The sequence below is a fragment of the Ursus americanus genome, chromosome 30 (genome assembly GCF_024610735.1).
Source record: "Ursus americanus isolate L20-20 chromosome 30, mUrsAme1.1.p, whole genome shotgun sequence".
NCBI lineage: Eukaryota > Metazoa > Chordata > Mammalia > Carnivora > Ursidae > Ursus > Ursus americanus.
In genome coordinates, this window is record NC_142156.1 from 13928804 (window position 1) to 13940865 (window position 12062).

At 48.6% G+C, this 12062-nt stretch overlaps 1 long non-coding RNA gene across 1 annotated transcript; it reads left to right on the forward strand.

Annotated features, from left to right (window-relative positions):
• Nucleotides 1-9402: 9402 nt before the first annotated feature.
• Nucleotides 9403-11059, forward strand: LOC148107440 (uncharacterized). The gene is made up of 3 exons (XR_015722387.1): nucleotides 9403-9707; nucleotides 10137-10293; nucleotides 10618-11059. It is a non-coding gene; the product is annotated as an uncharacterized LOC148107440 (long non-coding RNA).
• The last annotated feature ends 1003 nt before the right edge of the window (nucleotides 11060-12062 follow it).

A 12062-nucleotide genomic window follows, 5' to 3' on the forward strand; every position in this document is an offset into this window, starting at 1 on the left:
AACTGTTCAAGCCATAAAAGAGAGCAGATGGTCGGGTTGAATCAAAGCGGGTATTTTTTTTCCCTTTGTGATTTCAAATAAGGCATTGTTTCCACTTAGTGCCTTTTATTTAAAAGGCACGATTTATGTATTTACATAAATTGAAATAATTTTCTTGAAAATGCCCGTGGAGTAATCAATCAGAGGTTTGTTGTTTGATCTTTCTGATCACTGGAACAATGTCACCTCTCTCTGTAAATATTGTTGAAATCAAAACATCTGTGGATCTCTCACAGCAAGAGTTGCTCTGTTTTCCCCATAGAAAGTCCCAGTTTGGGGAACAATCTTTGGGAACAATCTGTAGCCCAAGAGACTGAAGAACAGGTCCAGGTACAGGATGTGAAGTGATGAGGTCCAGTGATAATCCCCTTCATCTAGCATCTAATATGTGCCAGGCACTTTAAAGACTTGTATCTCAGTTATTCCCAACAATGGCCATAGATAAATGAGCTTCCCCAATGAGGAAATGGAAGCTCAGAGAGGGTAAGTAAGCTGCCCATCATCACACAGCTAGAAAGGAGAGACCCAGAGCATCCCAGCCAGTTCTTCTGGGTTCCAGAGCCAAAGTGCTTAGCCACTACTCACCCTGAATTTACCCTTCAAAGGGAACAAAGGATGACTTTTCTTGAGGAAGAAATAAATGATGGTATTCCCACCGCTCTGGGGGAATAACTTTTCCCAAGCAGCGAATTATTTTCATTGCAGAAACAATCGTTATTCACTAAAATGTCTCCTCTGGACTGATGATTGTCCTCATCTCTTTCCTCCCCGCTCCGTGGCTCTCTGGGCTACCAACCCTGCTGTGCTCATCTCCCAACAAGGTGGGAGGCAACTGTGCCCCCCAAAGTACGCCTTCTGGCAAGTTCTGAGTGTAGCAAGAAGAAAGTTGGTTTGGAATCCACCTTACTGGGATTTGAATCCTAGAGCTTTTCCTCATAAATGACAAAACCTTGAGCCATGTAGATCACCTCCCTGTGCCTCAGTTTCCTCATTTGTAATGGAAGTGAGAGGAATCCATACTGGATGCCGTGACCGGCTCCCATTTCGGGAATGAAAGGTCTATTGTGTCAGCTGTCAGGAGTGCTGCCATCTGCCAGACTTCAGCTGTCAGTCTCTCTGGGGTTGCCTCAGCTGGGAAAAGAGCTAGCTCACCCAAGGGCGCCCCGCCTTCCCCAGGCAGCTGTGTCCCTCACCGCAACGGCAGAGACTCGGAAGGGTTATCCTGGCTTTAGGGCTCCCTGCGCGGTTGACGGAGGCCTTGGCTCAGATGGTGTCAACCCAACTTCTCCCTCTGCCTCTGCCCAATCCTGCCTGTTGTTTGATCTGTCTTATCACTAGAGCACTATCATTTCAGTTGCCCAGGCATTGATTCTAAAAGCCTCCTCATAGACCTCCAGCTTGCTGGTCTCTACCCCAGAGGCGGCCTCCTGGGGAGTCTGCTCTGTGACAGAAGCCCTTCAAGTAAGTCCTAATTCATTGTTGACTATTACTATTTCTTTTGGGAAATGAACATTCAATGGCCTCCTTCTGTGTGCTGGGTATAGTTCCAGGCACAAACAGTAAGAGGGAAGATTTAAAAGATTGAAAGTTCTTGAAAGGGTGACTCAAATAAGCCAAAATGTAATGATAGATTCCTCAGTAAGACCTATACTAAAGGACATCCCATGCAGGCTTCATTGAATTTGAGTTCCCTTCCATCTCATCCAACCTAGTCAACTCAGGAAGAAGAAAGTACAGGCTCAGACAAGCAGACAAGGGTTGACTGGCCCAGGGACACACAGGAATTGGTGTCAGTGGTGCAAAAAAAGAGAAGGAGGTCCTCTGATTCCCAAGCCTGTTCTTCTCACGTGTGGTCTCCAGCCTTATCTGTGTGTCCCAAGAAAGTTCCTCCTATGTGCTACCAAGGATGACTGTGCCAGAAATAATGCTTCGTCACAGGTACTGGTAGTTCCAGCAACCAGTGATGGTGCCTGAGGATGAATTTTGCCAAGTCCAAGGTGCCTTTTTCCATCATTGTCATTACCATCATCATCACCATCATCATCATCATCACCACCACCATGGTCATCATGACTTTCACCATCATCATTATCAACATCATCACCATCATCATCATCACCACCATCATCATCATCACCATGATCACCCTGCCACCACCATCATCACCATCATCACCACCATTATCATCATCACCATCATCATCACCATCACCATCATCATAATCACCACCACTACCACCACCATCACCATCGTCACCAGCACCATCAACACTGTTATCATTGAGGTCATCACTAGCTCATCATCTCCATCATCTAGCAAGCAAGCACTTTAAGACAACACCTCATATAAGCATCCTAACAATCTCCTTTCTAGAAGTTGAGAAAGCAGATGCTCAAAGAGGCTAGGTAACCCAAGTTACACAGCCAAAAAAAAAAAGCAGAGTTGAGATTCAAACCCAGGTTGGTCAGGCTACAAGGCTCTTCTCTTAACCATTAAGTTACACGTTCTCTTTTCTTTGTCTTTTCTTTGTCTTAACCAAATAGGAAAATGTCAGATAACAGACCTACAGAAGCAACCCATAAGGAAAAACACTGAGAGGTATGTAGAGGTGTCTGAATGATTAATTAGATGCCAAGAGCACCCAATATCATGCTTTTCTCACTACCCGTCACGGAATTTGCATCTATGGATAGCAAGTTCTGAGAGTGACAAGAACAAAGTAGATTTAAAGTCTAGAACCAACTCAGAGGTCCTGGGTCATGTATATCAGCTCCCTGTGCCGCAGTTCCCTCACTTGCACATAGGAATAACATTATCTGGTGTGGATAAAACAGTAGTGTGTGCTGTGATGTGTTGCCAAGCCTTTCTATTTTCTTCCCTGGTCCCAAATCTCTGCTCCTTGAGAAACAGTAAAAACATTTTTAAAATCATGCTCTCGTGAACTCACTCAAAACACATTCATTGAGCCTACCAGGTGAACTGAAGAGCTAGAAGAAACGGTGAGCTCTGAAGTCAGAACTGAAGACTGGGGGACCAGGTGTCATTAGACAGGAGAAGGAGCATCATCTTGGGTAGAGGCGTGGGATGCAGAGGGGCTCATTGTGCATGGTGTCTTGGGGTAACAAGAAATCGGGCAGAAGTTTCATAGACACATCAAGATAAGACACTGGATTGGGGTCAGTTTGTTGCTGGGCTTGAGTGCTCATCTAAGAGCCTTTCACTTGGTTCTGCACACCTTGGTAGATTTGGACTAGGGGAGTGTGACAATATGATCTCAGTCAGAAGGTCTGGAGTGTGACGCTACCCCAGAGTGGGTTGTGCCAAATGCAGGAGGACATCAGCTCCTGGTTGTCAAGGCAGAGCCGTGGATGCTGCCAGTGCTCCCCCAACCTGGTTAGAGGTTTCACATGCCTTCCTCCCAGCTTCTCTGTAATTCTGTTTCTAAGGATGGCCCTTCCAACCCTCCAAGCGCAACTGGCCCTCATGTCCTCCAAACCCCTGTGTCTACTGGGAGAAGAGAGCAGGACCTGCCTGGGAGCTCTGTCCCTCTTGCAGAGCCCTCAGCCAATCCATGTCTCTCTAGTGCAGGAATGTGACAGGGACAGACTCTTAGACAGAACTTCCACCCAGAGCTCTATCGGGGGTGAAGATCTCTTCTGCTGAACTTTGCATTCTCTTGCCCTCTTCCCCTTCCTTGCTCTCTTGGGAGCACTTCCTGGATAAATTACCAGAACCCAAATTTCATCTCAGGGTCTGCTCCTGGGGAACCTCATCTTAGAAAAGTAAGAATGAATCATTGTTTTAAGAAAATCAATTAGGAAACAATGAAAGATGCCCTCATGTAGAAGAAGGTTGGAGAAAAGAAGAGGGGTCTGATCTCATGCGATATTAGGGAACTATGACAGGGCACTGGATTTCTCTCAAGACCTTCAAGGCTTGGCATAATTTGACACCTTCCTAACTTTCTGGTCACATCCCCAAAACCTCTCTACCAACTTAGACTGTGCTGGGACCCTTCCAAACTCTGTGGCTTTGCTCATTCTCTTCCACCTACTCAGCATTCGTTTTTTCTCTTCTCTACCTGGTAAACTCCTATTCATCCTTCAAGACCCAAATCATGTGCCCTTCCCAAAAGTGTTCCCTGCAGTCCAAGGGGAACAATAAGCCATCTACTCCACAGTATTTCCTTAAGACATGGCCTCAAATCCTCTCATGGTCGGCTGATACTGTGGTTTGCTGCTCTATTTAACCCTCTTAGATTTGTCTATCCCTCAAGGCAGGGGCCATGTTTTCCTCAACTTTGTAATGACAAAAGTGAGAGTGAACACATATTGTGATAAATGTTTGCCAGACACCACTGCAACTGCTTTTACCTATGAATGTATAACTTATCAAATTCTTACAACTGCCATTAGATGAAGCAATATCCCACAGCAAGTGAGCGAGAGCTGGGACTTAAACCCAGGCACAGCCAGCATCCAGAACCCTGGCTCTAGAGAACTATGTCCTAGACCAGGGCTCGCAAACTGGGGCCCATGGGCCAAATGCCACTGCCACCTGCTTATGTAAATAAAGTTTTATTGGAACTGGATTGGGGCATGCCTATTCACTACATATCACCTGTGGCTGCTTTCGTGGTACAATAGCAGAACTGAGTAGTTACAACAATGACCAAAAAGACCACAAAGCCCAAAATATCTCCCAGCTAGCTCTTTACAGAAAGCTTTTGACCATTTCCCTAGATGGTCTGCTCGGGAGGCCCACATGCTTATCTCCTAGATTATTTCCATTCTGTGGATGAAGAAACTCAGATCTGGGGGAAAGGAAGGCATGGGTCCAAGTTTAGTGATCAAGGTAAGGGCAAAGCAAGGACTTCTCAAGGCCGCTGACCCCGAAATACATGGCTGCAAACCCCAGGCTTCCTCCTTGTGCAAAGGGACACTTGGGCAGCCAAACAGTTGCCTCTCCCAGGAAAGAGGGCTCGTCAGTCTGCAAGGCTGAGACTTAGGGAAGCAAAGTGTACGAAGCTTCTAGGCCTGCCTTGTCCACTCCCACTGGGCCCACTAGCCACTTCATACACACGGCCCCTACCATCCTGCGGCAGGGTCCCTGATCTCTCTCGGCTGGGGTTCTGTCGAGGAGTGGAAAGCCATCCATCTTCACGGGAAGTTATCTCTCCCAGCAGGACACTGCCTCCCCGGCCGCTGAAGCAACAGGACCCTGACAGGCGTGATGCATTCTCCACGGGTCATCGTTGCTGTCCAGGGCTGGGCTCCTGTGTAGGAAGTCCCCGAATCCAGAAGAGCGAGGACAGGGAAACTGCAGGCAGCCCTTTGTGATGAGCAGGATGGGGCCATGGCTGGGCAGGCACTTACATGGGGCAGTTGGAGGGAGGTGGACCAGGCCAGCAAGGTGGGGCTTTTCCTAACCTAATAACTCAAGAGTCGTTAGTGTAGACCAGACTCCATTCTCAGTGCTCTGCACGTATTCACCCGGACAGCTCCCAATGACTCCATGTGGTAGGACTAGTCTTATCCCATTTTACAGAGAAGAACGAGCAGGGCGAGTACTTGATCTGAGGCCACACGGACAGGAAGGAGCAGAATTTGAATACAAGCCTCTGAACGGACAGCCCATGCTGCCTCCAAGTGTAGCTGGTTCCTGTCGAGGAGGAAGCCCAGCAAAGTCCACAAGACAGAAACCTGCATGCCCTAACCCCACTTTGCAACTGCATTTTGCTCGGTCTTTTCTGGAAGGGTTTCACAGCTGGGAAAAATTGGAAGAGACAATACAGCACTGAAAAGGGTTATGCTTGCTTTTTCATTCATTTACTCCACAAATGTTTGCCGAGGACCTCCGATATGCTGAGCTCTGTGTCATATTTACTGGGAGAGGCAGAGAAGAAATCGAGCAACTCTCCTGCCCTCACGGAGCTTAGAACCTAATGGTGCAAAGAGACAGCAATTCAATACGATTGTCAACTTGATGAGAAAGGAAGGAAGAGGCACACTGAGAACCTGCAGTAGGGATCCCTGCACTGCCATCTGAAGGAGGCGTGGGAATGAACTCGGGGAGGGAAAAGAGACCCAGGCCGAGGGAACGGCATGGGCGAAGGCCCAGCATTTGAGAGCACAGAGTATTCAAGGAACTAAAAGGCGGTCAGTACAGCTGGATTCTTGAGAACATGAAGACTCATGGTGCAAAATGAAGGCAGAGGGGTGAGCGGGACCCCCAGGACCGGGTGGGCTGGAGAGGGGTCCTGAAAACAATAGGGAGCCTTTGGAGGGTTTTAGGTGGGCTGGTCACTGGCTCAGAGCAGCAGAGGCAAGGGAAGTGCCAGCTTGGGTCTCACTCATGGTGCTAGGCGGTCACCATCCATGGCCACTCCAGCACCAAGGAGACTCAGGACAGAAATATGGGGAAGGACCAGAGAAATAGGAGGCAGGCAGGGAGCACAGGGCAGGCCTAGCTGGACACCTGGGCACAGGCGAGGGTGAGAAAAAGAGGCAGGGACAGCAAGAGGTCACCAGAAATGCTGTTTTCATCACTCCTCGAAGGCGACACAGCAGATGCAAATCCTGACACTATTCTTGCCCCCTGCGCCATTCCTCTGCCCCCACCCCCGACGCTGAGCCAAAGCAGGGGCAGAAGCAAGGCTGGCCACCTTTTCTTGGGTGCGAGCTTAAGCCTGGAGGAGCAAGAACTGGTCCTAAAATAGAAATCAACTATAGCTCATTCTGCTTTCTTGGGGAGTGGCACTGTCTGACAATTTGTCTCTTAGGATAAGTAATACAAAATGACAGTTAATAATAATAATTAATAGTGGCGACTGGGTGGCTCAATCAGTTAAGCATCTGCCTTTGGTTCAGGTCATGATCTCAGAGTCCCAGGATCGAGTCCCGCATCGGGCTCCCTGTTCGGAGGGGAGTCCTCTTCTCCCTCTGCCCCCCCCCAGCCCTGCTCGCACTCTCTTTCTCACTCTCTGTCTCTCAAATAAAAAAATAAAATCCTTAATAATAATAATGATAATTAATAATAATTGTTCCAGTTGGTACTGATGTACGACAAACCATACCAAGACTTGGTGGCATAAAACCACCTTTGTACTTATGCTCATTCATTCTGTGGGTCAGGAATTTGGACAGGGGTATTGGGAACAGCTTGTCTCTATCATGACATCTGGGACCCCAGCTGGACAATCTGACAGCTGGAGGTGATCCAATGGCTAGGGGCTAGAATCATCTGAAGGTCTCCTGTCTGGCAGTTGATGTTGGCTGTTGGCTGGGTTAACAACTGGGCTGTTGGCCGGACGCTGACATAAAGCATTGCCACATGGCCTCTCCACGTGGGCTCATCTGGGCTTCCTCACAGCATGGCGGCTGGGCTCCATGAGTGAGCAATCCAGAGAACAAGAAGGAAGTGCATGGCATTTTTATAAGCTAGCCTCAGACGTCACATAGCATCACTCCTTCTACACTGTTGGTTAAAGCAATTACAAAGGTCCCCCCAAGTTCAAGGAGATGTAATCTCCACACTCAGTGGGAGGAGTATCAAGGTCACATGATAAGGTGAACGTATGGGATAGGAGGTGGGGTTGCGGCCATCTTTGGGAAATAAAAAATGCCAAAACAATCGTAACTACCACTTAAGTAGTACTTTTTATGTGCCAGTCACTGTTCTAATGGCTTTACATAGGATGATCTGATCAGTTACGTGCCATTATTGTCTGCATTTTATGGATCGGTAAACTGAGGCACAGGAACACTTCATGTGTTTGGGAGGGAGTGGAATGACCCTTTGGCTGAGGAACAGGAGGCCCTGATGTGAGCAATGGACCTCTGCAGAGAGACAAATTGTTCCTTATCAGTGGTTCTCAAAGTGTGGTCCTGGGACCAGCAGCATCAGCACCACCTGGGACCCTGTTAGAAATCCAATTGCTCAGGCCTACCCCCCAGAGCTGCTGAATTAGGAACGGAGGGGACAGGGCTCAGCTATCTGTGTTTCCACAGTCCCTGCAGGTGAGTCTGATTCTGATATTCAAGTTTACATCATAAACCGTGGGGCTGTTTGTTACTGCAGGCAGACCAGAGATTGGGGGTAAGATAGCAAGGACTGTTGGGAAAGGCGTGTAGAGAGAAAGGTTTGGAAAGAAGGGGCCCTGAGGACATGGCTGGATGCAGGGGGCCATCGGGAGACAAAGTTGGAGAGAAATTTCCTAGGGCAACTTGTGATTGATAAATATTTAGAAACAGGCATGTTGGAGATTAAGCTGGAGGCTGTTTCCTGTTTCAGGCTCTAATGACTCCCTGTGAAGCCCTACTCTCTCTCTCTCTCTCATACATATATAGATGGTGAGACGTTACATGTTGTATGTATATATGTATGTATATGCATGGGTGTGTGTGTGTATACATACCAGCCTTTGATAATGGCTCAGTTAATGGCCTTGGTTAATCCGGTTCTCTCCTTTTTTTTTTTTTTTTTAAGATTTTATTTATTTATTTGACAGAGATAGAGACAGCCAGCGAGAGAGGGAACACAAGCAGGGGGAGTGGGAGAGGAAGAAGCAGGCTCCCAGCGGAAGAGCCTGATGTGGGGCTCGATCCCATAACGCCGGGTTCACGCCCTGAGCCGAAGGTAGACGCTTAACCGCTTAACCGCTGTGCCACCCAGGCGCCCCAATCCGCTTCTCTCCTGATTAGGCCTTTAGCATGTGTCACAGCCGCCACCTCGAAAATACTCTTCTCGGCCCCTAACCCCAGCCTTGGACTTGCTCGTTTCGGGAGACCCTTCTCCACCCCTGTGGATGTTACCAGTTCTTCCTGTTATAGTCTCTCCTAACTCTCTGTGCGTTTTCTGCAAAGAACATGCTTGGGTCAGAACCCTTTTTATTTTCTAAGGAACAGAAACTGAAGTTAAACAATCCCATCCCCAAAAGATGCTCTTATTAACTCAGAGGACACCTAAATCCCAGAGACGGGGGGACTCACGGACCTCTGGGACTTGAATCTCTCTCCCTCCCCCCCCCCCAGCTTAAAGCTTGATTCTGCTGCCTTCTTATATGTTGACCCCCCCCCTTCTTTTCTCCCGAGAAACGGTTCTCCCTTTGGCTGGAGGTGAGGAGGGTAGGTATGCGGACACAGCTCCATCCAAACCTCCAACCTTTCCACTTCCTTTTGCGCATATAAGTAAATTCCAGAGAGGGAACGCCAATTGGCTCTGCTTGGGTCAGGTGCCCATTCTGGAGCCAATCACTGTAGCCGGAGGGGTGAACAACTGATTGGCCAGCATGGGTCACATGGCCACCCTTGAGCCCATGAAGTAAGGATCGGCGTATAATCAGCAAGACGTGCAGAACTACATGGTACGGACAAGGGGTAGATCCCCTGAACAAAAGGGAGGTGCTTTGGGCTGAAGAAGGGGGCAAAGGTATCGAACAACAAAAAGAGCCGATATCCATGTCAGCAGCTATCACATCTATAATCACCTGTTTGCGTGATTGTTTATTTGACCTTCGTCCCCACTGATAGCCCGTTGGGGGCAGGGACTGCCGTCTGTGTGATCATTGAGGGCTGTCTCATCAGTGCATTATGGAAGGCTAAGGAAGGGAAGAGAGCTAGCTGGAAGGCTTGGGAGCATCCTGCCTGGAGACATCTGAGGTGGGAGCGGTGAGTGGAAGTTGTCCCTGGGGCTCTCCCTCCCCCGGTCTCTTTGATGCAGGTGGAGTGGAGATTATGAGCCCCATTTTGCAGATGAGAACACTGAGGCTCAGAGAAATAAAGTGACTTGCCAAAGGGCTCTCAGCTGGTAAGTGACAGAGCCATGACTGAAGCCAAGATATCACTCCACAAAAATCAGGGCAAACTGTGAGACTCACAGGCCAGAGCTAATACTCACGGCCTCCCACAAATACCACGCAGACCTCTGAACCTCCATAATTTCCTCTCTCCCTGAGCAACTCACTTGCTCCACCATTTAGGTTGGAATCCTGGGGCTTTGGAGTGCGGGAGGAAGCCATGGCTGGGAAAATGCCATCGGAAATGAAAAAGCACAGTATTCTCCAAGTCCCTCCCCCTCAAACCCTCTCTCCCCGTCAGCCTGCAGATGCCGAACCAAAGAACCAGCCTGCAAGGTAATGCTTCATAACCACAGGGAGAGGCCACCGTGACTCTACTCAGCAGTCTGCATCCAGAAGGCATCCACCTTGCCTAACGGCCCAGCGTGAGAAATGGAATTATTATTCCCATTTGACAGGTGTGAACATTGGGAAAAAGGGAGTGATTTTCAGCAAGCGTAACTGATGGCTTTTAATTGCCAAAAGCTAGTCCATGAACGGAGTTCCAGAAAAAGGGTGGAAACTTTTTGCCCAGAGACCCCTCGGGGATGATAATACATATTTGATAAAAAAAAAAAAAAACATTATAGCCCATTCATACACATTCTGTCTGGATCCTTTCCGTGCCCCTTGGAGATAAGTTTCATTACTGAACCCATTTGACAGGTGAGAAAACTGAAGCTCAGAGAAAACAAGTCCAAAGCTAAACTCTTGCACCGGATAATTGGCTCCTTCTCCTACAGGTGCTGTAGCAATGCTTGTGTCGCCCATGACATCCTCACCTGTTCTTCTAGGACTCGTGACAATCCTAGTTTGACATGACAGAAATAGCATGTGGGGGTTGGCGCCTGGACGGCTCAGTCATTGGACTCTTGGTTTTGGCTCAGGTCATCATCTCAGGGTCGTGGGATCCAGCCCTACATTGGGCTCCCGCTCGGCGGGGAGTCTTCTTCTCTCCCTCTCTGTCTGCGCCTACCCCCAACCCCCCGCCAAAATAAATAAATAATTAAAAAAAAAAAAAAAGAGGGGCGCCTGGGTGGCACAGCGGTTAAGCGTCTGCCTTCGGCTCAGGGCGTGATCCCGGCATTATGGGATCGAGCCCCACATCAGGCTCCTCTGCTAAGAGCCTGCTTCTTCCTCTCCCACTCCCCCTGCTTGTGTTCCCTCTCTCGCTGGCTGTCTCTATCTCTGTCAAATAAATAAATAAATAAAATCTTAAAAAAAAAAAAAAGAAAAAGAAATCGCATGGGGGTTTTCTTGAGCACCTCCTGTGTGCCAGACCCTATGCTGGGCCTGGGGCTGCAACTCTCTGATACAGGGAGCTGTGAGCGAAATCTGGAAACAAATAGAGAATTGTATATGGGGAATCTGCTCACATAGATATCTCATTTTTGTCATTGCTCAGTACCTCTCTGTTCCCCCTTTTAAGCAAAAAGCACCCACATTTTAGGGGAACTATCTCTTCTCCGTGCCATGTGGTTTTGCTAATCGTACCTGATACCCTAACATTCCCAAAATCCAAAGGCGGGACATGTGACCCGTGCTGGCCCATCACAGTGGCTCATCCCTCAGGCTACGGTGACTGGTTCAGGAATGGCTCCACGACCCAAACAAAACCAATCAGAGTTCTTTCCTGGAAATTTACATAAGGACCCCGGGAGAAAGGAAGGTCAAGATGTAGTTATGGGACTGTTTCTCTGCAGACACCTCTCTTTCAAGCCCAGACACACACAGAAGACCCATTTTGCGGTCGAGAAATGGGATCATTATCCAAGAGAGGTTTCAAGCCCTGGAAGTCCAAGGGCAAGTGCTCCAAGCAAGGGAGCCAGGGGGAAGCTGGAGTGCCTTCCTAGCCTAGCTTCAAAAGCCACAGAGCACCCCTGTGGCCATAATCTATTCATCACAAGCCCCCCACAAAGCCTGGCTATATTCGGGGACAGGGGATTAGACTCCATCTTTTGATGAGAGGTGTGTCAAGGAATTCATGGACGTGTTTAAAACCACCACACCTCCTCTTGCCCCTTCTTCAGCCTGGGGCCATGATCTTCTATTCTTTCCAAGGCTGATGGACCTTCGGAAGCAGCCAGCACCACAGAACCCAGGGCACCCGCAAGTCATTCCTGAGGACCTTTTAGGACTATGTATAGAAATACCGCCTAATTGTGACCAGGAGAGATGGTAAGCGGAA